General features: G+C 41.2%; 1 long non-coding RNA gene across 2 annotated transcripts in view; it reads right to left on the bottom strand.

The window, feature by feature from the left end:
• Positions 1 to 24,564, bottom strand: part of LOC134417111 (uncharacterized) — a 73,884-nt gene extending 49,320 nt beyond the window's left edge. Inside the window, exons 1-3 of one of the 2 annotated variants that reach the window (XR_010027500.1) lie at positions 24,364 to 24,564; positions 19,459 to 19,638; positions 464 to 569 (exon numbers count right to left, since the gene is read on the bottom strand). This is a non-coding gene — a long non-coding RNA (uncharacterized LOC134417111). The remainder of the gene's footprint in view (positions 1 to 463; positions 570 to 19,458; positions 19,639 to 24,363) is intronic. The other variant, XR_010027501.1, reaches the window with a different exon arrangement.
• Between the last annotated feature and the right edge of the window lie 3,227 nt (positions 24,565 to 27,791).

Below are 27,791 nucleotides of genomic sequence, written 5' to 3'. Positions count from 1 at the left end.
CTGGGATTCCAAAATTAATTTCTCCCTCACTGTAGGCCTAGCCCAGGACCTAATTCCTGAGGTCACTGGGAGTGTCACAGTGCCTTAGCCCATCAGCACAGGAGGGGCTGCTCACTCTGCTCCAGTGGAAGGCAGAGAAGGATCCTCTTTCTCCACCACTTCTCAGATGGCCATCAGTGCACTGGGCAGTGACAGATGGCAAAATCTGACCTGGCTAACAGATGTGATGGCAGCAGCATCAATGTGTGCTGAACTTGGAGCTGCAACTCTACCTTTACAAACCTGGCTCCATCTTTAAGTTGAATGGGGCTATTCTGACTAAACAACTTTCATCTTTCACATGACTTTTTGTTTATTTAGATAATAAAGGCACCCACTTTGAGAGACTTAACAAGCACAAGAACTGCAGAGCATATCATGTGTGTGCACCAATTACTGGTGTAGGACATGAAAGTGCAAATACCTGAATACCTTGCAGATCAGTCTCCAGTGGCTCCTCTCTGTGTGTTCTGAGTTCATTGTGCCAGATTACTTCCTGTTCTTTTTAGGGGCAGCCTGAGACAGATATGCTGGAAGAGCAGAAGAAAAAGCCATCTGAGTATGAATTTAGTCAGAAAACAAAGAATAAACACAGCAAAAATCAAAACATCGTTATTAAAGTACTGTTACCCCCTACAGTCTGACTGATAAATGCAACATACATGCAGAACAGGTAAACAAGCAACAGCAAACAAACCATGTCATTTCACAGGAAAGGATGGAAAATATTTTCACTGTTCCTTTAGCAATTGTTTTGAACCTCCTGTACTGAACCACCCTCAAGACTACTGGCAGTGCTTGAAGCTTTGCTGGATTTAGTGGCTACTTTGCCAACCCTTCTCCTGCTCCCCTTCTTTAGTTGAGCCAGAAACCTGTTTTAGCTGGGGTACATCTGCATACACAGACACCTCACTGGCTGAGGCCAACTCACCTGGAGTGAGCACATTACAGGAAAGCTGCAATCCAAACCTAACAAAAACTTTCCATCTCTTGGTTACTCAGGAGCTGGTGACAAATGATTTGTCATCAAGACCATATCACCTGCCACAAAAACTGGCATAAGCTTGCATTGAGTAAAGTGATGCTGCACCATTTCATACAAGCAGAGAATTTGGGAAAATGCCCTGTGGAATTGCTCTAAATTCATCAGAATGAACACCAGAGAACTGTTTTCTCTTGAGGCCAGTAAGAAAATGTGTGTTCCACCTTTGTGGAAGAGTGGTTAACTGACTTTAACATGAAGATAAATCAACATAAGTACATACACATATATTGTAACTTCACATAGAGCTGGGTGAGAACAGAAATGTTACAGAATGCCCAGAGTACACTTAATTTCTCCTTCTTTGGTATTTGCCTTGATTCTGCTCATCTTTCAGAACTCCAGGCAGCCCCACCAACCAGACACTGTCATGGGCCATATCACAAGTCCAAGTCTCTCTAAGCCCTGCCTCTCCTTACCATTCTGTCCTGATGACTGCATGGCAGATTGATGTGCCACCTCATCACAGGGCAGAGGTCTGATTAAAATCCAGATCCAGTAGCAAATTACCCACATGCTTGTTCCCAGTTTCAAACACTTCTGTTTGCTAAGTTTATGCCTTTCTCTGAACATAAAGCTCTACACATCCATTTCAAACATGTTCAAAAATGCATTTACTTTCCATAAAGGTATTCTTTCATTAAATATCACTGAGCTTATGAATATTGATGGAAGTCTGAGATTTTTGAAACTCAGGGCAATGTGATTTTAGAAGATATAATCTTCCCTAACAGCAATTTCTAAAGATTTTGGGTCCCTCTGAAGACAGCTGAACCTGATCACCCAACATCACCCATTGTTTTAAAACATTAAGGCAAGGTATTTTGTGAAAAAGGATGGAGTGGCCACAATTTGGATGAGATTAAATGATTTACACATCAGTAACATCCCATGGAGCTCAAAACCATGTCTTTTCCTGGTAGGCAAATTCTGCCAGTAGCTGCAAGTATATAATCTCCCTATAGAAAACTGTAAGGCTAGAGTGGAAAATTATAGATAAAGTAAACTGTGCACTGAGTAACTGCAGGGAGTCTAAAGTTGAAGATCTAATAATTAAGTCTTACTTCTATCAAGGTGCAACAAGAATAAGCTGAGAAATGCAAGAATGCCAGACAAGGCCCCAGGCTCTCCACAGCTGCAGAGACACCTCATTGTTCTGGAGAATTTTAAGGCTGATCTCATGTGGAGGGAACATGAGCCATTTCTTTTTGCTGCCATGCTGCTGAGGCAGGTGTCTGGAAGGGGCATTTACCCACACACTCCCCTTCACACACAGCCCAGTGCTGCCTTCCCCTTTGCAGGGCTGCTCAGGCACAGGGAGCAGCAGTGCATAGGGAACAGATCTGGGGCAGCCCAACTTCTGCTGGCTTGTGGCAGGGAAAACCCAGAAGAAAACTCTCTTTACAAAGAGAGATGTCTTCCTTGGAGTTCTTCCACTTCAAACTCTGCTTTGCACAAGCAACTATTCTATATTTATGATTTACTGGTGATTATCACACACTCAAACAGCAGCTGACACTTCACCCTGCAGATTGAAGGGAACACCCAGGACAAGAAGGGGCTCACTCCTTCCCCGTGCTCTAACACACACTCAGACAAAACACCACCAGGCTGGAGGGCAGTTGCACACTTCTTGCTCTGGACTCGTCCTCTGGATTTCTCTGAATGTGAGAATGCCTGAGTAACAAGTTTATGGTACTCTTCCTCTAAACCCAAATACCCAAATGTGCAAATGGTATGGCACCAAGTTCTTTCATTTTACATTTACATGGTACTATGGACACTCAGCTTTCTCCTGCTCTGACAGAAACTGAATCATGGGTTGCTTACAAATTTCCACTGAAAGCAAGTTGAATGTTCTAACTGGCTTCAAGGAGAGCCAGACTGGCCTTTGTGTTATTTTAAAGTACAGCAAATGATATCCATGTCCTTGGGCAGCATAGAATACAGTACTTGGTACATAAAAACTGTTTGACTAAGAAAAATGACCCAAAATTTCTCTTTTTAGTGCTTCAAGCCTTTTCAATGGCTATGGCCCTTCAGGCAGCTGTAGTACTTTAACAGAGCAGTGGAGGTAGAAAAACTGGAAGAAACGTAACTGAAATATGAGTAAACGACCTAATCTGCCACACAGATCTGTAGCAAGCCTGCTTTCACTGCCACTGAAGTCCAAGATAAGTTTCATCTTCACAGCAAGCAGCAGAACATTTTTACTCAGTAAAAATTTTCTTTACTCATTTTTACTCATGAAAAAGCATGAGCACTTTACAAGTTCATATATTTAAAACATGTTGCCCGTAACTGGGTCAAGTGAACGTTTACACCACATGATTTTTCCTCCCAAGTTTCCTTAAGCTCTCACAAAGTCCAGAGCCCTCTTTTGCATTTTCTGAGACAGATAAAACGGTATGAGAAGTCTGGGTTGCCCTGCACCTTCCTTTCTCAAGCAGAAGAAAATGTGTCATTCTTACTTCAAGATTAAGTTTTATTACCTGGGATATTGTTGTGGCTTTCAAGTCTAATTTAATTCACCCCAACATCAACTGACAAAGCAAAATCTGACCTTTACTTACACAGCCTGTAAAAAAAGTATCCCTGGCAGGCTGAAGCACACAGACAGGAACAAATACCTTTATCTGTTCCAGGGTTTGCACACACACACTCTTTGCAGCCTGCAGTGCCCACCTGGCAATTCTGAAAATCTAAGCCCTGCACGGTACCAATGCTATTTGTACCACAGTATCTGCTGTTTGACTGGGGGATGAGATCCACAAAGAATATCACTTAAAAAGAAATTCTGACCCATAAAGTCACTATCCTACTCCATAGGTGTTTTCTCTGCCAAATGCAACTGGTCCAAGTCTGTCATCATGTGTCCCATCTGCCTCTCCAGTGACCCCGTACTGGTAAATCCTACGCAGGTAAATCCCCGAGGAGCTTGTTCCAGGAAGGGCCTCTAATGCTGCATGTGGAGAGGGCAGATGGGATTTGCAGCAAGCCACAGCTTGATCATCCTGAGAGAATGCCACCCCTTAGCCAGGCCCTCTCCTTTAACACATGTATGGGGGACACAAAAAGCCCCTAAAGCAAAGGAACAGCCCTGCTTGGCCTCACAGGGGCTTTAAAGGCTGTGAAAAAAATCAAAGGCTACATGAACAACATATCCAAGGGTTACAGGCACAGCCTTTGGTACTGCTGAATGCAATGATGATGATGATTTGAAAAAGCCAAACTTTACATCAAGAAGAGATTTGGACCTGACTAGAGGGTTTAAGCCGCCAAGAGATATTCTTACCAGTAACCCAATCTAGCTCAATGAGACTGTCTATATCAAATCCATATTTTTATTTTTATATCCACAGTGGAACTGCACGACCAAACATATTGACTTGAGCTGGCCATAAAGGAAAGTGCTGGCAAAAATGATTCTGAAATAATTTTAGTTACATAAAATGCCTGTGCTGCTCCGGCATGTTCCATCCAGAAACAGTTCACAAGGCTCTGCCTTGAAGCTTACACTTATTACTTACATGTACAGAAACCAGCACTTAGGATGAGCCATCTGTGTTTTAAATACAGGGCACTGAGGCATGGAAAAAGAATAATGTCCATCGTCTCCTAAGAAACAGTGAAAAATACTATCCAAAGTAAATAGATTATTTGTGAGCTATTACACTTTTATTTTCAGTTAGATGTTTATTTCCTAATCCTTTCAGGACCAGAATATCACTAGTGTAATTGAAGACTATGTGCCTTTATTTCCTCCTTCCCCTCGGAGCAAGGCCACACCAATCAGCGTGTGCTCATCCTGAATGAAATCAGCCTCTGGGAGCAGTGTGCCTTCCTCAGCAGCTGGATGCTGCCTTCATCACTGAGCTCCACTCAGCTGCTCTGCTCCTCGCCACTGAAATGCAGCAAGTCAATCAATGGCACTGCTCATGAGAATTAGCACAACACAAGTCTAATTAGAAACTAAACACTGGGTTATCTGCAGCCATTTGGAGATGGAGTAAGCTGATCTGTGTTTTAGGAACCTTTCTTGCCACACAGTAGTTCATGATAACACCTACCTCACAGCCCATTAGTGAATCCAAATATTATACTGTATAAATACTACTTTGCTCTTTTCCTTTTTACAGAAGCCCCAGGTCTCAGAAGCCTCCATTACTGAGCACATGTGCCTTGGTTATATTGGAACATTGTAGGAAATGGAAAGCAGCCCTGACTGTCCAAAAACAGCAAAATGAAAGCCAGTATACTGTATACTTTGGTCCTGTCTCTAGAGAAGCAGCCCCAACTGGCCTCCAGACATTTTACACTGCAATACCTATTGGCAGAACCAAAGAAACTCTACCCTGCATGACACTGCACGGACTGTGAGTCTGTCTGCACTGGGCTGATCCCTTTGCTCGTTCTTTCCTGGAGAAAACAATGTAACCCACTATAAATCCAGACAACACTACTTCAAGCTTCAACCTGGAATCCAAACATGAGCAGAGGGAAACCTGGCAAAGAGCTGGAGCCAGAGATGTGCATGTTTAACACAAGAGAAGGACACGAAGGGATATGCAGCTGTTTCACTGCACAGGGTTTCTCCAAGGGGAATTGCAGAGCACAGATGCAGCCCACGTTCTCACTTCTAGCTGAGATAAACATTTACAAGCCATTCATTTTAAACAGGAAGGCATAACATTAGGACACGACCTTTCCTTCAGTGTGAAGGCAAGGCACCCCAGCTCACTGCACTGCAGACATCCAGGAGAGATCCATACTGTTCCACTGCTCTGTTATTACAGGTGGGCTGGATTTGAGATTCAATGAGGAAGGTGCAATTTTATGGCTCTGTGGAAAAATCTCTGAAATGCTGGCGGCTGGATGTCTCATGATGCCAGACTGGTGCTGCAAAACATCACACGCAGATAAAGCGCTGAGGAAAACGTCTGTGTGCCAATGAACGAGCATGTAGGCAAATAATCCTAAACTGTACGTGCAGATTTGGTGTCATTACACTGCTATTACAGATGCCTACCCTGCTTTTCTTCTTTAAAAGGGTGCAATTCTGATGCTTTGTCATTAGCTTTCTAGCTGGAAGCTGATAGAACTTGAAAGACAGCAACAAAAGACACTGGAAGATTAATTGACAGAGAAAATCTGCAGATTTTGAAAAGTCACAATCTAATTATAGCTTGAAAGATGAAACACAATTCTTGTTTGTATCACATCCATTCTTCCTATATGGATATATATGTGTAGACAATTTTTACTGTGGGAAACTACCAGATACTGCTTTGTATTAATTGGCAAGTAGATATTTACAGCAATTTCTTATAAAAACTGAAGTAGGTCAAAGACTGAAAGGTGGTAAGTTTGGGCTTTTGTATCCCAGGCTGAGACACTTTAATAGGTGGGTCTCCTGCACAAAGCTGAATGCTTTGAAACCTTTGAAAGGGCTATCAGCCAGTTTGCTAGATTAGCTCCTCAACACTGTAATTTCCAGGATGACCAGTGATTTTTGAACCTTGACTCAAAATCTTTAAAAAAATCATAATATCCATACAAGCCATGCTAGAATCTGCTAATTCTGCAGGGAAAAAAAAAACCAAATCAAACAAAACTGTACAAATATATTAAATGTAAAATTCCTCCATGCTGCGAAACTGGCTTCTCATCACTAAAGGCCTTACGTGGACCCTCAGCCTTAGCTTACAATTCCTTTCAATCAGGAGGAGACAGAGGAACCCCTCAAGAGGTTTAGTTCAGGCTTAGAAAACAATAAATTCCAACACCATCTGCAGAGAAGCAAAGCTCTGAAAGGTGCAATTCTGAAAGCTTGAGAATACTTTTTTGAAGAAGCACCAGACACAATCTTGACTTGGAAATACAAACTGTACCCAACTGGAAAAGGTCTTTTGAGTTATTTAATAACCTGGAAAAATGCTAATGCTGTATTTAATTTCTGAAAACTGCAAACACTCTTTAGTGAAAAGCAAGTATACTGCTTCTGGTGAGACAGATATGCTGTGCTTTGTGAGGTTCCAGCATTTTCAGATAGGCCACTCACACAAATGTGATTTTTACTAGGAAGTTTTTTTCCATTCTGGAATACTTTTATTGCCATTGGGTTTTCCTCAATAATAACATGTGTAAAACAAATATTTCCTGACTCTAGGAACTGCTTCAGACACTCTGAGACTGGAACTGTTATCCATATCCATAATACACTCCACTGATATCGTGGATCTAAAAGCATAGATGAACTTGAAAATCAAAACTAGTGCTACTCTCTCATCAGATCAAAAGCAAAAAATTAGGAACATGTTTTAGAGCACCTGGCTGGCATCTCATTTAAAAATGGGGTACAGATTTTTAACTTCAAACAAAAGCCAGTTTTGAACAATTCTAAGCAGGTGCAGGAATTGCGTGGGAGCTTCTGCTGATTTTCAGCTGACTTCCAACTGAGAACAGGCAAGAAGTGAAATGACCAGGCCTGCCATGTCCTACCCATGAACTTTTGAAGAGAGCATATTTTTATACACAGTTCTAGTAAAGGAAAAACAAAGGACAAAAATCCAAATTTAAAGCAATGCAAAGAATGGGAATCTATTTGTAAGCATTATGTCAGCAATTACATCAGCATTAATTAAGATTAAAAATTCAGGAAAAAGAAAGATGAAAAGAAGGACAGAAAGACTTCGGGAAACACATAAAACTCACAAAGTTTTCCTTACTTAATTAAAGAATGGTGCTGGTTGGCATTGTCAAGCTCTGCAGTGGCTCTGGCATATCTCATTTTGCTGGAAAATTCTGATTTTAATTTTCTTTTGTGAAATTTACTGTTCCTGTTTAAAGGGGTTTTCTTCCTATGAGATTCCTTTTCTGTTTATATGCAGATGAAAATTATCTAACTTGAGATGGCTGGAATAATGAATAGAAAAAGGAAAAGGGGGTGCCTCTTTAGTGCAGAAAACTAGTACAATCCATTTGCAGTTTAACAAATCAGTAGGATCTTAGTACAAGGTGTATAAAGCTGGATGTTCTTTTTGTTCTAGGCTGGCTTTCAGATTATAAAAATCATGAACCCTTTTTTTCTGAGAATTAATTGCCATAAATCCAGGCCAGTCTGGTCAGATGAAAAGCACAACAGGGCAAAACTCAGAAATGAGAATTTCAGTTAGAGTCAAAATACATTAATAAAGGTATGACCTTTATAAAAAAATAAATGTTCATACCTACACAATGTATATCTGTATGTTTTAGATTGTCCAGTATTTCTGGTAATAACTGTGGTTATTGCACAGAGAACAATAATTTGTCCAAACCAAACCATAAATAATTAAGGCCAGGATTTTGACGTCGGATCTGTGTGGGTGGATTTTTGCACCCCCGCGGATTCAATGGCAGGATCAAAGCTTAGGAAAGCCAGAAATACACTCAGAATGTGAATATTGCTCAAGTCCATCACCTGGCATTTCCAGTGCAGGGAAGGCTCTGCTTTCACTGCCACCCTCCCATCTGAGGGCCTGGGACAGATATTTGCACAGTAGCAAACGATGGCATTCTTGTCCCACCCTGCCCATAGCAGCCAATTCCCACCCCATCCGCCTCTTCCAGTTATGACTTAGAGCTAGGAAAATGAGCTGGTGCTTGGAGTTTCACTTCTCCTGATTATTCTCATAAAATAAATTTAGCCTAACCTCTCCTCTCAAGCTATATATCAAACTTATGTTATAGGCTTTATTTTTACTTCCTAAAAAATAGTGTTTATTTTTATTTCAGCTGTTCTGAAAATAACCAGAGAAAAGCAACGTGGATTGCTGGTGTTGATGGTGGAGGGCAGGGGCAGATCTGCTGCTCCTGCTGAGGAAGTTGTGGATGGCTGTCACACGAAAACTCACTCGATGTTATCAAATACCCTCGTTTCCCTTGATAAAAGAGAACGTGTTGCAGTAACATTTGGGAATCCTGACTTAAATCATCATCAAAATACAGCCCCCATTCACATGGAATAAAAGGGAAAATATTACAGCTGACATTAAGGACAGAATCAGCCCAAATGATGTTCCCCAGTTGCCTTAATTTGTGGGAGAAATTCAAAGCTTATCAAAAATTCAGCTAATTTCCATGGAAACAGAATTTTAACTTGTGAATCAAAACTGCACAAGGGCCAAAATGCCAAACACAAATTATAGAAATATTTTTCCACACTGGGATTCTCAAATAAGAGGCAAATAGTTAAACAGAATAGAAATAATGAATTCACAAGGGGCTAATTTTTCATCATCCACACTATCTTTTGCTGTATAGTGCGTATCTACCTATATATGCCTATGTTTGGAATATTTCAATAAATGTCCTAATATTAAAATACTGACATATTTTTTATGGTTTTAATATCTCTAATAACTTAAAAGCAGAAAGTATGTGGAGAAGACACATCAGTATTTAGCTCAGCATCTCACCACTGACCAGTCACAATCTGGATTTAAACTTTGCTTATACTCTGTTTATGGAAACAGCTAAATACATTTTTAGTGAGTAACCCAGTGGAAACATTATCAATAGCATATTCTGCTTCAGAATTATCACTTCACCTGAACACTCACAAAAATGGATGATTATTCCCCTCAAACACATTGGGAGTATATGGTTTCTCTAAGCAAACAAGGCTCACTGTTGCACTTTTGTCTTTGCAGTAACTCAGGTTCTTGCAATAAACACCTGCAGTAACTTTTAACACTGGCAATGACAAAGCTGTGTAAGAACGAGATTATTTTATATTTTTCAGTTTTTCAGCATAGGAGCTTTTACAGTCCTCTTTCAGTTTACACAATTTTTCATAATCTACAAAACAAACACAAAAGTGCAAATATCCAGTTCAGCCCAAGGATACAGAGCAGCATGTGGTGTTCTGCATTATACCAAAACTGCTGAATTTTTTAACAACTGACTGTCTAGGAAAAGCTTTTTCAGATCACATAACTTGGAGAAATTTAAAATTCTCTATAAAGATTGTGCAGTGTTAAGGCTCTGACACAGCTCCGATTTTAAATTTATGAAAATAAGGAAAAAGTTTAGCAACATTGTTTTTCAGCTCTTAAAATAGTGAACAGATTCCATTCCAAACTGAAGAGTAGTAAAAAAAAAAAAAAAAAAAATTAATTAAAATTACTAGGAGTCCTTCCATTCCATCCTATGACAATTTTATCCCACACATACGTGGTGGTTTGTTAATTTGTTTTTTTCTTTGGAATATCTTTACTATTTGATCAGATCTTTAAGATGGTTCAGTATTTATCCACTAATTTTTCAGTTTTATATCCAATTTTCTTTTTTAATAAATAGCATGCACGGCAGATATATATTGAAATACAGAAGAAACTTCAGAATTGTGTATTTGTTATACTGTGGTTTATTTATTTTTTCTACATAACTCTGTGTTTAAAAAACCTTCAAAGTACTCCCAAAATAAAACAGTGATGTTACATGTAACTTTTTAAGTCAAGGAACCATGGTTTCCTAAAGATAGCTTCTAATGAAAGCCAGGGGTTTTTTTACACCACCTTTACTGATGCAATTATATTTAATCACTGTTAAGAGTCAAGATTTTTAGCATCTAGATGAAGTATACTGGATTAGCTTAATAGCCACATCTTTCTCAGACTTTTTAAAACCTGTTTTTCTTTCCATTGAAGCAGAGAGCGAGGGGATTGGAAACTTCCAGTGATTCTTTTGTAGACTAAAGTGGTTTAACTCTGTCTGCTCATATAAGAAGACAACTCTAATTCTCACGGGTCAAGAAAGAGAACAAACAAAATCTACATTCCCTCTCTACATTAGCCAGAAGCACATATTGTCAGAAAAGAAACAGGACAGAAAACATTACCTGCTGTACCAAAATATACAGGCATAAAATAAAATCCTTCAGGAAATACGAGACCCAAATCTTTTCCAAGTTTTATGAAAAAGAGAGCCCATGCATTTAGAGCTAAACTGGATGAATCCATCACTTGCCTCAATACCCCAAGGAAAATGTGGCACGTAGTATATTAAGTTAATAAAAAACAAACAAATGTACAGCTAATAAGTCTGAAAATTCAAACCTTAAGTTCCTCATTATAAAAGCCACAAGTGACTTTCTAAGCAGGACTACCCAAACCACTATGCTGCATCCCTGGGGACAATCAGTTTTCCTTCTCATCTTCTTTGCTGCTTTTGTACTGATGTATAAAAGTTTAGTTGTCTGGGGCTCAACCACTTTCAGGCAGCTTTGAGCAGTCACCAGCCTGGTGATGAGATGACCATACGTGATGAAAGGACAAGGTTAACTCACAGTTTCAGAGTTAGTGTTGGTGTTTCATGTGCCACATGATGAATAACAACATGAGAGGCCCCTATTCTTCTGAAATATAATTGGCTTTTCTTTAGAGAACGGCGTAGAGAAACACAAAAAAACGGGGTAACATTCAGGTCACGCTCAGACAGATTGACTTCCTGGTGCCTCTTTCAAACCTTATCTCCCTCCTTCTCCTCTCTCGGAAATGCAAATGGATCCCCCAACTTTCCTTCTGACAGTTGTACTTTCCATGCAAACATTTGTGGCTAACTAGAGATTGCTCACCCAGAGACCCCCAAAGGCTGGCTCTCTGATTCCATTTTCCTTCAGACATCCTGAGCTCCAGAACAGCCTGTTGCTCTGTCCACCTCACTGCCCTGTGGTTTCCTTCCTCCCTGCTGAGGAGGGGAGAGTCTGTTCAGCCAGACACAGCACCACTGCCCACTGCTGAACTAAATAAATCCTTGTGGCTCCCTTCCACCAGTCCCAAAACTTCACTTTTGTGCATTGCTCACAGGTTCCTCCCCCTCTTCCCTCTCTCCTGGACTCTGCTGTGTCCTGCAAAAGTGGATGTTGTTTTGTTGCTTTTCCTGGATATTCAGCTGCTCTTATTCTTTGATTCATTCCTTTAGGGTTAGATGGTTTTTTTCTCAGCAATTCTCCTGTAAACTGGAATCACATGTCCCACAAATGATCCTGTCTCTAATTAGGGGATCTTTTATGTCTCTAATGTACATGTGCATGCCAGAATTTTCCACCACACAATGCAAGCATCTATCCTCTTCTCTGCTTCTTGCTTTTGGGATTTAGAGAAAAGCATCCTTCTGCTATCTCCTGTACATTTTGCTCAAATATTTTTCCCAGCTGTTCTGGGGTTTGTGTATTCAATTCCTGGCAATTTTATTTCCCTCTTTCATTTTTTCTGGTGAAAGTGTAAGAAAGCTCTACCTTCATCTTGTCATTTTTATCCCCTTTGTCAGGCTCATACACAGACACTGCTCTTCCACATGGGCCTGAAATCTTGGTCCAGCAGTTTCACATTCTGAGGGGTCTGGTTCCTTGCAGGGGGTTACTCTGCCCTCTCTAGGTGCCATTAATCAGATTTTTTTCTCTCTGTGGATCTCTCAGCCTGCCTGATGCTAGCCACGCTCCCATGCACACCATGCTAGGTAAATAACATGAGGGCTGCATGTTTTGCAGCAAACTCCATTATTCAGAGAACTTTACTACCCATAACATGTGGATATCTCAGTGTGGTACAACGATGGTAAAACATCCAGTGTTTCAGACTATGCTCCTCTTTCTAAGTTACAGTTGGGTTCCCACAGTCACTGTGACAGGAGTTTGCTCTCACATGTTTGACGGACACTTCCAAATCTCTTCACCTCTGTCCTGCCCAAGCAGCAAATTTCTTTTCCTAGACTTCTAACAGACATCTTTAGGAAAACTACAACATTCTCTAATGGCAAGTGATGGTGTCACTCAGTCCCAACTGCAGATAAACATTCTTGCTTGAAAATTCTGCAGGTAAGGCTTGTCCCTAACAAATCACCTGGCAGGACAACTTCTCTCTTCTGCAGCACAGCTCCTTGACTCCACAGCAGACACAAACTGTCTCTCCATTAATTCATGCCTCTAAAGCTTCTAAGCTCCATAAGCTGAAGGGAAGTTACATTTTAATCAGGTGCATAAGCTCTGGTAAACAGTCAGAGGCTGTGCTCTGGGAAGATGCTCAACCCCACAGGAGCAGAGCACCCCGTGTCCCTGATGCTGGGAGGGGCCTTGGAAGGTGGGAGCTCCCCAATGTCCCAGGCTGAGAAGCTCCAGTGAGTCTCCAGCACAGATGCACCTGCCTGGGGCATCCTGGTGCTCCCTGACCCTGCACCCTCAGCTCGGGGCTGGAGGAGGCCAGAAGGGATTCCCAGTACAGGTGACACATCCAGGAGGGTCCAGTGGGCTGCCACACCCACAGAGGCACAGGTCATGGACACCAGCACAATCAAAGCAGTAAAAACTCCTCTAAAGTGCTTTATCAGAGCAAGTGGAAATTCTGAAAATGAGGATGTCAGAATTTAAATTGATCTGCAGGGTCACCGCACGCTTCATTTGGCCACAAGCACCACCAAGCCACACCACCAAGTGACACACCCAGGAGAGCAAAGTGCTGACATTCATTTTTTAAGAGCTGAGTTCTAAGATTGGGGACTGGCACAGGCCTTTCTTTTTGCAAATTCAATTTTAAGGCTCGATTTAATTGTTGCTAAAAATAAGGTAATAGAAGGGTTCCGGTCTTGCACTATAATGAACTGCAGGCTCAATTGTTTGAAGAAGGAAAATTGCATTGATGAGACTGGATCAAAGACAAACAAAAAAATCAGTTATTTCCTCTTGAGGGTAAAAAATTTGGGAGGCTCACGCTTTTTCAAGCAGCCCTTACTGTGGTTTAGAGGCAGAGAGATATTGTAGTCAGATTTGATTTATTAACAAAACAAAAAGAAAAAAAAAGAGAAGTGGGCACATGAAGACTCCAGTGTCAGAGAAGACTCAAAGAAAACCAAATGTAGCAGTTCCTATTACAAAGTGGAACATGTTCCCAAGCTTGCTTTGTTTCAGAAATGAGCTGCAATGCAGACAAGGGAATGGCATTTGTAACAGCTACAACTGCCTGCCATCCCCAAGCAGGAAACCTCCTGCTAAACTTCAGAGGCACCACCATTTTTAATTCCTTGCCAACATACACACTTGTCACGACTGTTGGGATGCCAACCATTTCATGACAGAATACAAACAGCAAGAATTTTTAATTCAGGGAATGCTCAGAGCAAGTTCTGTCAGTCCCTGTGCCTCATTCCACAGTCTGAAAATAATACATGGCACAGTCATTACAATTAAATCTACACACACTCAAAATTTTTTAGTCCTTCATGTCTTTTTTAAATGATTGTTTGTTGTAGCCAGTTTACTAAATCTGAATTTTGTGGACACACTATTTCCTTGTCCAATAATACTGCAATTTAAAAAAATAAAAAGAGCAGAGGCCTGGTAATTGCTTGAATCCAGGCTGTATGAAATCAGTTTTATAGATGCATGTCCTGATTACATCAACCAGCTCAGGAGCCCTAAACTTGCCTGTGATTTGTGAAGCTCTTCCAAACACAGCTGAGTGGTCTCGTGGTATTGACTGATCATATCAGGCTGCTGAAACATATCTGGAAATGGGAGAAAGATGCTTTCTTTAAAATACTATCCTATGTAAGGAGTATTTGTAGTAGTGCTGCATGAACTTGTGAATTTCAGGCAGTCTGTGTGCCTGTGACCAGCAGCTCCACATTCACACTGAAAACAACATGTTCTTAAAACTTACTTTTCAACAACAATGTGGAGTTTTCATAGAGAAGCAGCTCCCTCTCATAAAAAACAAAAAAAAAAATTTTTAAAAACCTTCAACAAAATATAAGAATTATATCTGGAGTATCACAAGCCTAGGTTTAATCACAGAATACCAGATATACCTGAAGAAGGGCTCCTTTAGCATTCCTTCCTTTAGCATTCCATCTTTTCCTATTCTGCTACCTGTCTCAAGAATTGCTACAATCCCCTGACAGACACCAGGCTGGAAGTGCCTGAAGTCTTTGAAAATGTGAGACAGGGGAGACAATGACCTCAGAACTGCTGGGGTTTTACTCAGCATCTGAACTGGGTTTCTTAAAAGCCAGTATCTCCCATCTCAGGATGGGAAGACAGAGAAGTGACAGGAAAAGGGGAATGGCTTCACACTGATAAAGGGCAGGGTGAGATGGGATACTGGGAAGAAATTGTTCCCTGTGAGGTTGGTGAGACCCTGGCACAGGGTGCCCTGAGAAGCTGTGGCTGCCCCAGCCCTGGCAGTGCCCAAGGCCAGGCTGGACAGGGCTTGGAGCAACCTGGGACAGTGGAAGGTGTCCCTGCCCATGGCAGGGAGTGGAACTGGATGGGCTTTAAGGTCCCTTCCAACCCAACCCATTCCATGGTTCTGTGATCCTGTGATTCAATGTAAAGGAAAAACTGAAGACCAGAGGTGTCCTGAAATTGTGCTGTTAAAAGCAGCACCTTTTCCAGCCAGTTTAACAGGCACAGGTTCCAGTTCCAAGCAATGTGGGTGTGGGGATTATCTCCTGGCACTTCAACCTGCTGGCCCATGGGATGCCCTGCAGTGGGCACTCACCACACCTGATGAGGATAAAGCATTTCCAGAAACCCCCCTTCCCTCCAGAGCAGGTCTGTAAAGTAAGTGGGGAAACTCACCCATCTCATTTCACCTACAGAGAAATGATGCTTCTGGGTGCTTTAAATACAGGAATATCAACTTATTTGATGCATATCTATCTCACATTTTGCTTTTGTTGGCTATGGAGCTTCCAGGGATAAGAATTCACATATGCTAATCATTGTTTATTTAAAATTTTGCTTTAACTGATTACTAATACAAGCAAGTTATTGGAAATAGTTGAAATTGGAAAATAATTGAAAAATAATATTATAAGACTATGAAAGTACATGGTAACCTGTTTGGTAATTAAAAAAATATAATATTTAAGAAAAATTAAGAATGTGACTTATACCAAAATCTTTGAGAAAGATCATTACTTGCCCAAAATACTTTACATTAACATTAATTTTGTTCTACCTTTCTCCTGGTTACCCAGAGAATTTAAGCATCCTCTTATGCTATTTCTTGCGAGATCTTTTTGTTCCTTAAAATCTTAAAATAAAACTTCTTTTCTTTCCAATGGCTGATGGAGCTTTTTCTCACAGGACCTCCTGCACAGGAATCCTGTACAGAGACAAAGAGGCACATACTGAAAACCACTGCTGTGTTTAACTCAAGCTGTCGGCGCTTTTTAAAACCCATCAGGAACAGGACTGAACACACACTCATCTCGTGATCATTTTTCAGCTGCACATTGAATCAGCCAGCTGACTGCACAAATGAAGATTTTCTTTAGAGAAGAAAAAGGTTATAGTTAAAGCACAAAGTTCTCAAAATGTAAAAGATGCCAAAGGAAAGGTTGCCCTCTGCTCAGGAGAAGTGAACTGTTATGACTGAACTTGCCTATGGCAGCACATCTGAATAATACACTCAGCACTGCAAGTTCACCCCAAATATTTTAAGTTTTAAGGAACTTTGTTATCTACTCTAAGGAACAGATAACAATGACAGTAAGAGGCAACTAGGCTCTCCCACAATTAACTTCCCTTGTTTCACTACCCTCATTTCAGTTGGAGAAAGTCAACACCTTTGCAATTATCTAACTTAAGGACATGTATTAATCTTTATGTTGCACACTGTATTTCTACTGTAGCACATTCCTTCTCTGGAAAAAAAAAAAGAAAAAAGGATTATCAGTCATTTCCTGTGGGTTGGAAAGAAATCCAGCTTGAAAGGCTCACAAGAGCAATTTAATATTGGAGCAACTGCACTGTCCATTCTCTGTATTCATTGCTCACCAGCTGAGTGAAGATCAGTTGTGTACAAGGGCATCTGCTCTTCACAAGTGAGTCTGACAAGCTCAAATTATTCCATTTCTTGTGGAATTACAAAGAAAACTGCAGCTAAGGGAAAAAAATCCCACACAACTAAACCTCTTTATTCATCTGAACACATCCAAATTAACTTTCAAGCAATTTAACAAGCATGGGGTCAGCCTTTCCTCTCAGCTATTATTTATTGTATACACTGATGATGTTCTGAATACAAATTTATTTTAATTATTTGTGACAATATAATTTGGCATTACCTGATTTTATTGTTAACTGTGTTTCTTCCTCGCAAAATGAACTTCAGCCTCCAGAGACTTTAATCTTAACAAGAGTTCATACATTAGAGTGCTTGGAATAGACCACTTCCTTAAAAATACATGAGGATCAAGTTCTAGAAGATTTTTAATTTAGTTTCTGATGTTGTAATTTATTCTGAGGTCTAGTTCTAAGGAGATACGTGTATTACTAGACTTAGATACATCAGAGGTAGCAGTAAGAACTCACTGTTTTCTTAATAAGAACAACTACCTCTTACCCAGACAGATAGTTTTTCTTTTTCTCCATTTTTAAAAAGAAGATTCTTATGATGAGATATTTGTGTTTTAAATTCAGTGTAAAATATATGGACACACAAATCTCAGCTTTTTAACACTGCTGGCACTAACTAAAGACATAAACCACGACAAAAATCATCAAACTGGTAACATTTCCTCAATAGAAGTAATCTCTCTAGATAATTATTAAAAGCCTCAAATCTCCTGACCCCCAAGTACTTTTTCATCAGATACACAGCCCCCAAGTGCTGTCCCCAGGTGATGCAGACATACATGGGCTTCACAGCCAATAAACACAACCTGGTTTGGACCAAGCTGGGAGAGGAATCAAATCACAGATTCTCTAAGGGCTCTTACAGAAACTGTGTGGTGGCAACTCTCACACACCAGTGAGCCCCCAAGACTGATATTTCAGCTCATCTCAACTGCCTCAGAGCTGACATGAAACATGGACAACCCCTGAAGTTCAAAGATCTGCCCCATACAGAGCTCTGCCCTCAGACACAGGCAATCCAAACCACTTTACATATTTATTGTTTACATGTATGCATGAACACACAGGTTTTCTATGCAAAACAAAATAATCTCATTCTGTGCCAGGATTCCTGGGCAGCTTTTTCATGTGCTTGATGTAATCCACAGTTGGGCCATGCAGGCTCCAGATCAGCACGATGGATTCCTCAGCCAAATGGTAATTTACAGAGTCATTTCCAGAAATAGGACACTGATGTAATGGTTACACAAGTCTTTGCCTGTGTTCATTAATACCTCTGGTGTTCTGGGGTGCACAGTGTGGTACTTGTGTCCAGCTATCATTCTTATCTACAGCATTTGGAGTGATAGCAATGAGAGAAAATAGGAATGCTTTGCTTTATTGCAGAGGCACAGATGATGGGAGGATAGGGGATACCAGATTCAATAAATAAACAAATGGATCTGCATGCTGTTGATTCCCCCACACTTATTACTGTGTGTTCTACCACAAATATTCTTGATGCTTACAAGAAAGATGAGCTACAAAGACTGCAAGAATCCTTATGCCCATTACTGCCTTAATTATAAACTTGTCTGTCTATAAACAAATGGAAAATCATGTCTGTTTGTAGGCCCAAGCCAAACTCCTAGGGCTATGAAGTGAGCATTCCATTATTTTTCATTTGTCATAAGCAGCATTTTATATTGCCCTGAATGTGAACACCTGCAACATTAACAACTGCGCCCAACACATATTTAGAAAACAAAGCTCCTGGAATGTGTTTTAGTTATATATATGATCTAAAACAAAACAGAGAAAAAAAGTCATTTATAAGAGAACATAATGATAGCCTCTGGAAAATGCTCTTTATATAAAATCCTATGGCTACAGTCATGGAGAAGGGATCCCGATGACACCCCAGCTGCCTGTACTACACTGACAGAGAAATAAGGAAATACACTGGAGGAGTTTGATTCACAGAATGTAATGGACACCACTACAGAACACAAACCAAGAGCACTAAGGACAAACAATGGCATAACCTGTACACAGGTTATGCAGCTATTTCTATATTGCAGCTATTGCTCAGGAGCTAAGCAAAACAAAATACATTGTCCTACCCAGTGGTTCCTACTTTCCCTTCGTATGCTAACACTTATTTTTCATAACTGAAGACTTCTGTGCTTTGACACATATTTTCAAAAGAATAAAGAAAACATAATACATCCTTTATTTTTGAATGCTAAGCAATTTCTTTATATATACATATATATATTTATATATATGCAATTCTGGTAGTAAACTTGTGCTTCTTGTTCTTTCTGCTTTGATTATTTAAACAAATATTACACAGAAGTTTTCTATCAAAGCCATTGCTCCTACAGACAGGGGTCAAGGCACAAAAGGATCCTCTCTGCCTTAGAATTATACCTCCATGCTTTGCACCAGCTTCTACTTTGCAACTAAGTAGTTTGCTCTTTATTTTTAATCTTACCTTAAGCATCAGAAGACCTGCAGGAGTCCTGCAGACAGTGGGATGGAAAACTTCTGCTTGGCGGCTTCCACTGTGCATTTTGAATGATGGTTCAGATGAGTAAGAGCTTTTCCAGCATTAAAATAATTTCTGCTGTAAATTTTACACTCCTGACAGGGTGACTACCTCCAGGCTGATATGCTGCAAAAAATAATAAAAATAACAACTTTCACCACCCAGAAACAGGCAAATATGTATGAACTGAAGCAGTAAATGTCCATAAGGGTTTTCTTTTCTCTGCATTTGTAACTGTGGGGCAGGATATCAATATTAGCTGTGAGAGAAAGGCTGCCTGCACGCTGCATTTAGTTCTTGAACACACAAAGAGGTCCGTAGACCAGTGAGAGTACACAAGTCAGAGTTTTGCAAAAACAACCATTTTTTGAACTGGGTCATATGTTGGAGTTGTAAGCAGGGAAGACCAAGACACATTTTGTGCACACAGTTTAAGTTTGCAAGGGCGGTGATTCTCAAACAACGCCCCAGACAAGGATTCTGCTCTTTCTGCGTCCTCAGCCCGCTGCTCGCAGCTTCCCTCTCTCAATCCATGAGCTCCACAATGGCACAGCACAGAGCAGTGCCCTTTGCTGGGACACTGCACTGTGCCACCAGGAACAGCAGCAGCTCTCCAGCTGCTCCCTGCACAGGCTGGGGAGGCAGAGCAGCTCCCAGCACTGATGCAGTGAGCAGTGCTCTGAGTGCTCACCACGTGCATTTCAGCGCTGCGGGAAGGAGCCGCGCCTGCTCCTGCACTTGCACCTCACAAAGTAACAGAGCAAACCTGACCCAGTGAATCACGGCCTCTCAAGCATCTTGTGGAAAATTTACCAAGATTTTCTGGCAGGCAGAGTAACCATGGTACAGGCTGAGGTGGCACTTCACTTGATAATTGCACAGGCTGTAAACTCACACTGGAGACTTCTCCAGCTTCCTGTCCTATGCGCAGGAAGCTGGAGATGGAATTAACATTGCAAGCTTAAATCTAAGATAAAACTCATCAGATACAGAATTATCACTCTCTCTCAGCAGCCAAGGGCCTCCCCCACACAGCTCATCTCAGCACACTGGTGCTCCATGAGGGACCCACTGTGGATGTGCCAGGCTGGCCCTGGGTGAGCCCCACCTCACAGAGGCAGGAATTCCTGCTGCCCTGCTCACACAATGCTTGACACCTCAAAGACTCCTTGAGCAGTATTTGAGCTGCTTGGCAATTCTATCTTTAGGGGTTATTATGGTGCAAGTTTTACCTGCAAAAATTCCTCTCCCACACTGGAAAAATATGTAAATAGCTCTGCTCGATAGCTTTAATAAAACTGAATGTATTTGTGTATTTATATTTAATAAAACATATGAAATACTAAATGTAACTGTACCCATGTACAATACACTAACTCACAGCTTTCTATGGCAACACATATGCTGTTGGACTCATCAAGCAATTTCTATAGGGGCAGGGTGATTAATTTCAATCCATACTTCTAAACACGTGTCTCACAGCATTAATGTATACTTTAATTACTGTGCCCAGCAGATGAGCACATAATAGCAGCTATCATTTCAGAACTTTACAGACATGGTTCACTATTTGAAAAAACCCCTCTTAGATGAACATTTGCTTTACAAAAGCAGCAGATTCTTGATCTTATCGATGTTGCTTTATTTCAAAATCAAATCACAATTTCATGATACTCAGTATTGTTCTTAAAGCCTTGGGTGCTGCAGTTATGCAATTACATGACACCTAACAATTTTTAAGACTAAGTATATCTCTAACTGTTGTGTTCTATGCTTAAAACCTGTACTCAGCAGCTCAAAAACCACTCTGCAAAGAAACTCTACAGTGCTCTAACATCTTCTAGCATTTAAACCATGACATGATTTTCGAATCCAAGCTAATATTTTTCTATATTAATACCTGAAATTAGTAATGCCACACTATTAGCCCAGGAATCTGCTGTGAAGGCCAAGGCCAGCCAACAGCATCAGCTCCTGGCACTGCTTCCAGCAGATGGTCAGCAAAAACACTAACACCCCTTAAAGGGGCTGGACAGGAGTGATGCAGCTCACAGGGAGCCACTGTGCCTGTCCTGGTGCCAGCATCCCATGGACAGCATGGGTCAGCCCCAGCACTGTCCTGAGAGGCTCCTGTGCCACCCCTCAGAGTGACAGGGACCCCCACAGTGACCACCAGCCCTGTGAGAAGGGGCTAAGGGACCCAAGCAGGCCCTGGTGACAGCCCCTCTACACCCAACAGGAGGCCAGGAGAAGCCAGAGCCAGGTTATTCACAGTGGGGTGTGGTGGGAGAACAAGGGACAACAGCCAGGATCTGAAATATGAAAGGTTCAGGTTAGAAACAATGGAAAACCTTTCTGCCATGAAGGCAGGCAAGCAGGAAGGGGCTGCCCAGAGGCTGTACAGAATCCATACTCAGAGGCTTTGATGACCCAACTGAACAAAGCCTTGAACCACCTGGTCTCAGCTGGCCCAGCTTTGAGCAGGAGGCTGGACCAGATGCCTCCCAAGGTCCTTCCACTCTGAAGGATGAGCCTGTGACTCCCCTGTGCTGCTGACCATTGCTGCCTAACTGGAATGTTCTCTGGAGCTCATCTCTTCTCAAAAGATTTTATTTGCTCTGCTCACTTCTCAGAGACCCTTACCCTTGACACCCTTCAGGCCCTGGGAAAGTGTCTGATCTGACACCCATTGGACTTTTCCCCTCTAAAAGCCAAGAGCTTCAGACAGCTGAACCCCAAAGTATTTCAGCAAATACTCTACAGCTCACAGGTTGGTTTTGAACTTTACTGTTCTATACAGTGAGTAACAACACACACACAAACACACAGAGCATTTAACATGCACAAAGAGGAGTGAAATACCTGTTAATTTTTTCCTCAACACAAACAAAATCCAATTTAGTTTAGGACATTTTCCCCTTATCTTTTAAACATACAATTCCATATCTCACCTTGACATACCTTTTCTCACTGAGGTCAAAGCCACTGCTGAAACTGCTGGTATAAATGTACTTCCATTACTTTCCTCCTGCATATGTTCTGCATTTTCAGCTCCCAAAGCATAGTGCAGAGCTCAGGAAGAGCCCTATGACAGCCTCCATGCAGAACAGAAACCCAGAAACCACTGGCAGCCTGGCCCGTGAGGCAGATTTCCACACATGGACCTGTTTTTATGGCCACTGGAATGCTGAGCATTACACCACCAATACAACCATACACAAAGGAACTAACAAGCAGCACGTTAAGCTACCTAGAACCCAAATTATGTGACATTTGAAAATGCTCCTTAGGCTCTTACATGAGGTTCTGAGGACATTTTGGTACACAGACTTTACTGCTCAAGTCAGAAAATAGGACAGAATTCACTGAAACAAGTCTTACAAGCAGTAAGAAATACACAGCTATAACAGGTGACCCCAAGCACTCACACACACAGTGAGCACAAACCTACCATACTCTTATTAGAAGACCACCTGCCTAAAGCAACTGCTTTAGCTCCTGGAATACTTCTGCTTAATTTCTTTGTCTTGTCCAGCTGGGCCCTAACTCCATTTTGCCAATGTGTATAACTTCCCCTTAGAAAATATCAAATGGACAAATCAGGTTCCAGCCTCTGGAACCAAGATATTACTGAGCTCCATAAGGTATTAAGGGGTTTCAAATTATGGCAAACAAATCCCTCAAGGCTCACTTAGAAAAAAAAAAAATAAAAACACAGGTCTAAGCTTGCCAGACTGTCTGCCTCTCACATTCACACAAACCCGCCTCAGAAGAAAAAAAAAAATCTTTATTATGTATGAGGTACAGACCATCTGCGATGGGCTTTGAGAGCCAACTTAAAAGTGGGGGGGAGGAGAGTGTTCCCAACTGCATTCACAGTCAGTGAAGAGCTTGAGACTCAGCAGCTGTCTGTGAGCAGGGAAGAGGTGCTGGGTCAGGATGAATGAGGCTGCACAAGACCTGCCAGGGTCAAGGATGGAAAGGCACATTGTTACACACAAACTTGTGGAGAAGCATATGGAGAACAGCAGCAGGAACCAAGAAAACCTCGTGGAGACAGTAAGATCATCCTATAAACAAGGTATTCTAGGAGTGCTGCTTCTCTGTCACTGCAGAAATGTAAGGGATGATAACATTATTATGTGGTTGTAATACAGACCACTGAACACCTCATGCCATGGGAAGTAAGAAGAGCAACAGCAGTAAACTAGTAGCAGCAAAGAGTATGGGAAGGCTTTCTTTTTTACCCTTTCTTTTAGACAATTATACACATCTTTCCATATCAGTCTTCAAAATTTTCATCATTCTTTTGACTCCTGTTTTCACTACTCCACTACACATATCTGTATTAGCCATCTACTGTTATGCACACTATACAGCTCAATAATGTTTCATTTCTGAAAAGGAAAAAAACTACATCTTTTAAAATTTAAACCACCAAAACTAGTTAGAACTAACCCTCCCTGCCCAAAAAAACCCAAATCCCATGAGAACATTTTCTAACTAAACCCATGAGAACATTTTCTAACATCTAGCAGATTGCTGCACTTTTGCGTGTTTGCAGCTCAACAAACAGGATAGTTCCTCTGGCTGCAAATGAACAGTGACCAGGTTAATATGAGTAAAATCTTACAAGTTGCTGATTCTGTCAGGAAGCAAATCTATTTACATCTCCATTCAAGCCAAAATCATCACAAGTATTTGTCATGTTTCATAAACTTTACAGGCTTTTTAAACACTACAAATGAAACCCTGCATTCACTGATATTGCTGGCTAAAACTCCCTCATGCCTGTGGGGCCAGGCTGTCACCTGGACTGTGTCTGTATGGGCTGATCCTGTGAATACTTACCAGCTGTGGAAGAGGCACTGGTGAATCTTGCTGTCACGCACCAAATTCCCTTTTCTCAGTGTTCTGCTCCACCTGGCTGCTGGAGATGAGGGCTCCATGCTGAATCCACGGGCCTCAGTGGCTGCTGGAGATGAGGACTCCATGCTGAATCCACAGGCTCAGACCTTGGGCGTGCTGCAGCAGCTCCGCAGCCAGCGATGCCTTTCCAAGGGCCAGAGCAGGACCTGCGGGTTTGCAATGAGGCAGCTCAGGTGCAGGTTCTGCTGAGGAAGCACTAATCCCCAGGCAAAGGGTGGGGTGGGGAGTTTGGGACAGTAACAACTCCAAGCAGCCTCCAGGAGCCTTGCCAGAGGTTGTCTGCCAGCCCTGCTCTGAGCCCGAGCACGCCAAGGCCTTCGGCAACGCCCGCGCCTGCACAGGAGGCTGAGGCCTGGTGAGAACAGGCACCTTCCAAACGGGCACCAGGACATTGCTTTCACTTGGCTCGAGCACTACAAAAACCAGGAGAAACAGTGCAGGAGTGCTGGGCTTAAATTTGCTCATTTGTTTAAAATAAGGTCAATTTTGCCAATATGTGTAGAAAATTTACTGGCTGCGCCTCTGCAACTCCACACTGCATCAATTCAGATGAGCCCTTGCTACGAGAATGCCTTTTTACCCACCTATCTAGGAATATGGTTATGCCTAAGCAGGGAATTTTAAGTTGTTTCCCAGACTGTTCCTGAATCCAACTGCAACCTGTTTATTTTGACCTCAGTTCTTAGAAACTGTTGATGCCACGGTAGAAATATGCTGTGTGTTCCAACAGGCAACAAACAGTCCTAATGAGAGCACACTCCATCTGTGCTGCCAGTGCACACAGCCTCAGCCTATAGCTCGGATGCGCTGGAGCTGAGCGTGCAGGGACGAGCTCATGCTGCAAGGGACGTCCTGGCACAGCACAGCTCCCCGAAACAGGCCTCTGGGAGAGTCCTGAGGCAGCCAGGGTAGGCACCAGCAGCACTTGAGCTCTCCCCTCCCTGCTCTGACTTTGCAGAGTACAAGCGCTTACGTTTTTTAAAATGTTCCAAAACTACAAAGTAAAGAAAGCTGATTTAAAAACTGCCCAGTGCTCTCAAAAGGTAGGAGTTACAGCGTGCAGAACATATGGCACTATTTACAGCTGGCTTGCACACTGGATTCAAGAGAATTTTCCATCAGCCTTGTACTTTGCAAAAGGTACATTACAGAAAAATGCATGTGGGGATCCTTTAATTTCTCTTGCATCTTCTCTTATAAGATGCAGCTGGGGAGCAACACCCACTGGTATTGGTAGCATGAGACGGCGATCCTTTCCTGTTACCGAGGTCTGGTACAAATTACCGTGGATTTAGAGGCGCTGTATAAAAGACAGTGCTGATTTGTTTCTAAATTTGTATCTTGATTAAACTGTCAGGTTACAGCACAAATGCAGAGCTCACCTGACTTTAAAATCCTACAACAATAAATTATCCAAAAGTGCAGTACAATTTGGAAATCCTTATAAATGGATCAATACTATGCTTTATGTTTAGATTTTACATCTCGGTCATGCCAAATCAAATGGAATAGAAGCAGCACTTTACATTCAAACTGTAAACTCAGTGTGCTCCAAATAAAACTGTGAGGGGAGACTGTGAAGCAGGATTTTAAAAACCACCAAGCTGGCCAACAGGATAACAACTGCATTATTATTTTCAGAATTATTTTTAACTGTGTTGTGGTAAACAAAAAAACAAATATAAAGGGCCCAAACTCCTGTTCTCAGGAACTCACATGCAAACTTGCATGGGTCAGATCAGTGCTTTTCAGCATTTATCCCTGTAAATAGAGCAGAATTTGGTCTCATCCATTAGAGCAAAGTCATTTACTCCAGAATAGCTTCAATGATACTGAATATATTTTAACTATCCAGAATCTCAACATCCAGGATTAGTGCTGCAAACACACACAGGCATTGCAGTCTAATGAAAGAAAAAGTCAACACAAATATAGTGCAGCAAAAGTGAGATCAGCCATGCAGAACTTCCAAAAAGTGGCTTAGGAATTAAACTACTATTATTAAAGCTACTGTTATTGAACTATGTTAGAGCTTTCACAGTTTATAGAACCATTCTGCATAATGCAAACATTATAAAACAGAATAGATCAGTTTTCCATCATAATTACAAGCCACTGCTGTTCCTAAAGCTTTTGCTTTTTTAACTGATGTTCTTGCATGTTTGAACACAATTTTTCTACTTGCTTTTACAGGGTATCCATGTAAGAAAAGAGCTATTCTAAATTAATTAATCAACACACACCCTTCCAAAGAGGGAGTATATGATAAAAGTATTACATAGTGAAGTTCAGGCATATTTTTATACTCACAAAAGAGGGTAATTGATCCTCCCCTCTCCCCAGTTTCAAATGTGGAACTTGGCTGCTATGGATTCTTTCCCACACAAATCAAGCTCTAGCTCTTTTGAATTGAAACAATATGGGATGATTATTGTGGGAAATTTTTTACTGTTACTGTAATTTAAAACTTTCTGTACCTAATTTTGCATTTTCTATAAATCAAAAACCCATTTCACTTAGGGCTACAATTAAACAGAGGAAATCAAAGACTAACTTCTAAGCAAGTCTTGCTATTAATCATAGGACAAACTAGTAGTACAACTACTTTTACTGCAGTTCCTTTCTGCCTGGGAACTGCATTTTCATCTGAAGCTCAAGTTCTTTAGAGGAGGCTGTGCCACAGATGAGACAAATTAAATAGAGGTACAGCAAATGGGAGAGCACCATGTGCTGTGGAGGATGAGCCTGCCCAGCACAGGGCTACTGCAGAGAAAACTACTCAGGGTCTGATGCTGCCATTCCAGAAGCTACCATGCTTCTTCCTTCCCCAGGAGCAGCCATGGAGTCACGGCTGTTGCTTTACATATCTGAACTGAAATCAGCATCTTTCTCCTTTTAAAAGAAAAATTTACAAAAGCAGTGGATTTCAACACTGATGTTTGCATTGAAAACAGGACACACAAACTCAAAATTAGGAGTGCAAAATGAAACCGTGTGGAATATGGAAACATAGGTCTTCTGTTTTTTTCAAATTGGAAATCAAATTATGTATTTTTATTTTCCAAAAATAAAAAAATGCATATTGATTGCTAGACAAAATAAAACATGAATTCTCAAATCAACAGAAACATGTTTCACCCAGCTGTCTTTATTTTTTTTTCTCTGTCTCTGTTTCTCAAAGAAAAATTTTTATGTAATTTCTTTTTTTTCAAGTATTTTAGGGAGAGGTTTAATGCCTCATGGTGTTAGCCAATGCAAAACTCCCACAGAGGTACAAGTCATACAAGTCATCACATTAGTTACAGCAGTATATCTACAATAAGAATAGGTGATACTAATAACTTATTCAT

The sequence above is a fragment of the Melospiza melodia genome, chromosome 4 (genome assembly GCF_035770615.1).
Source record: "Melospiza melodia melodia isolate bMelMel2 chromosome 4, bMelMel2.pri, whole genome shotgun sequence".
Taxonomy (NCBI): domain Eukaryota; kingdom Metazoa; phylum Chordata; class Aves; order Passeriformes; family Passerellidae; genus Melospiza; species Melospiza melodia.
The sequence above is the reverse complement of the archived record's forward strand: the minus strand, read 5'-3'. Positions and strand labels throughout refer to the sequence as shown.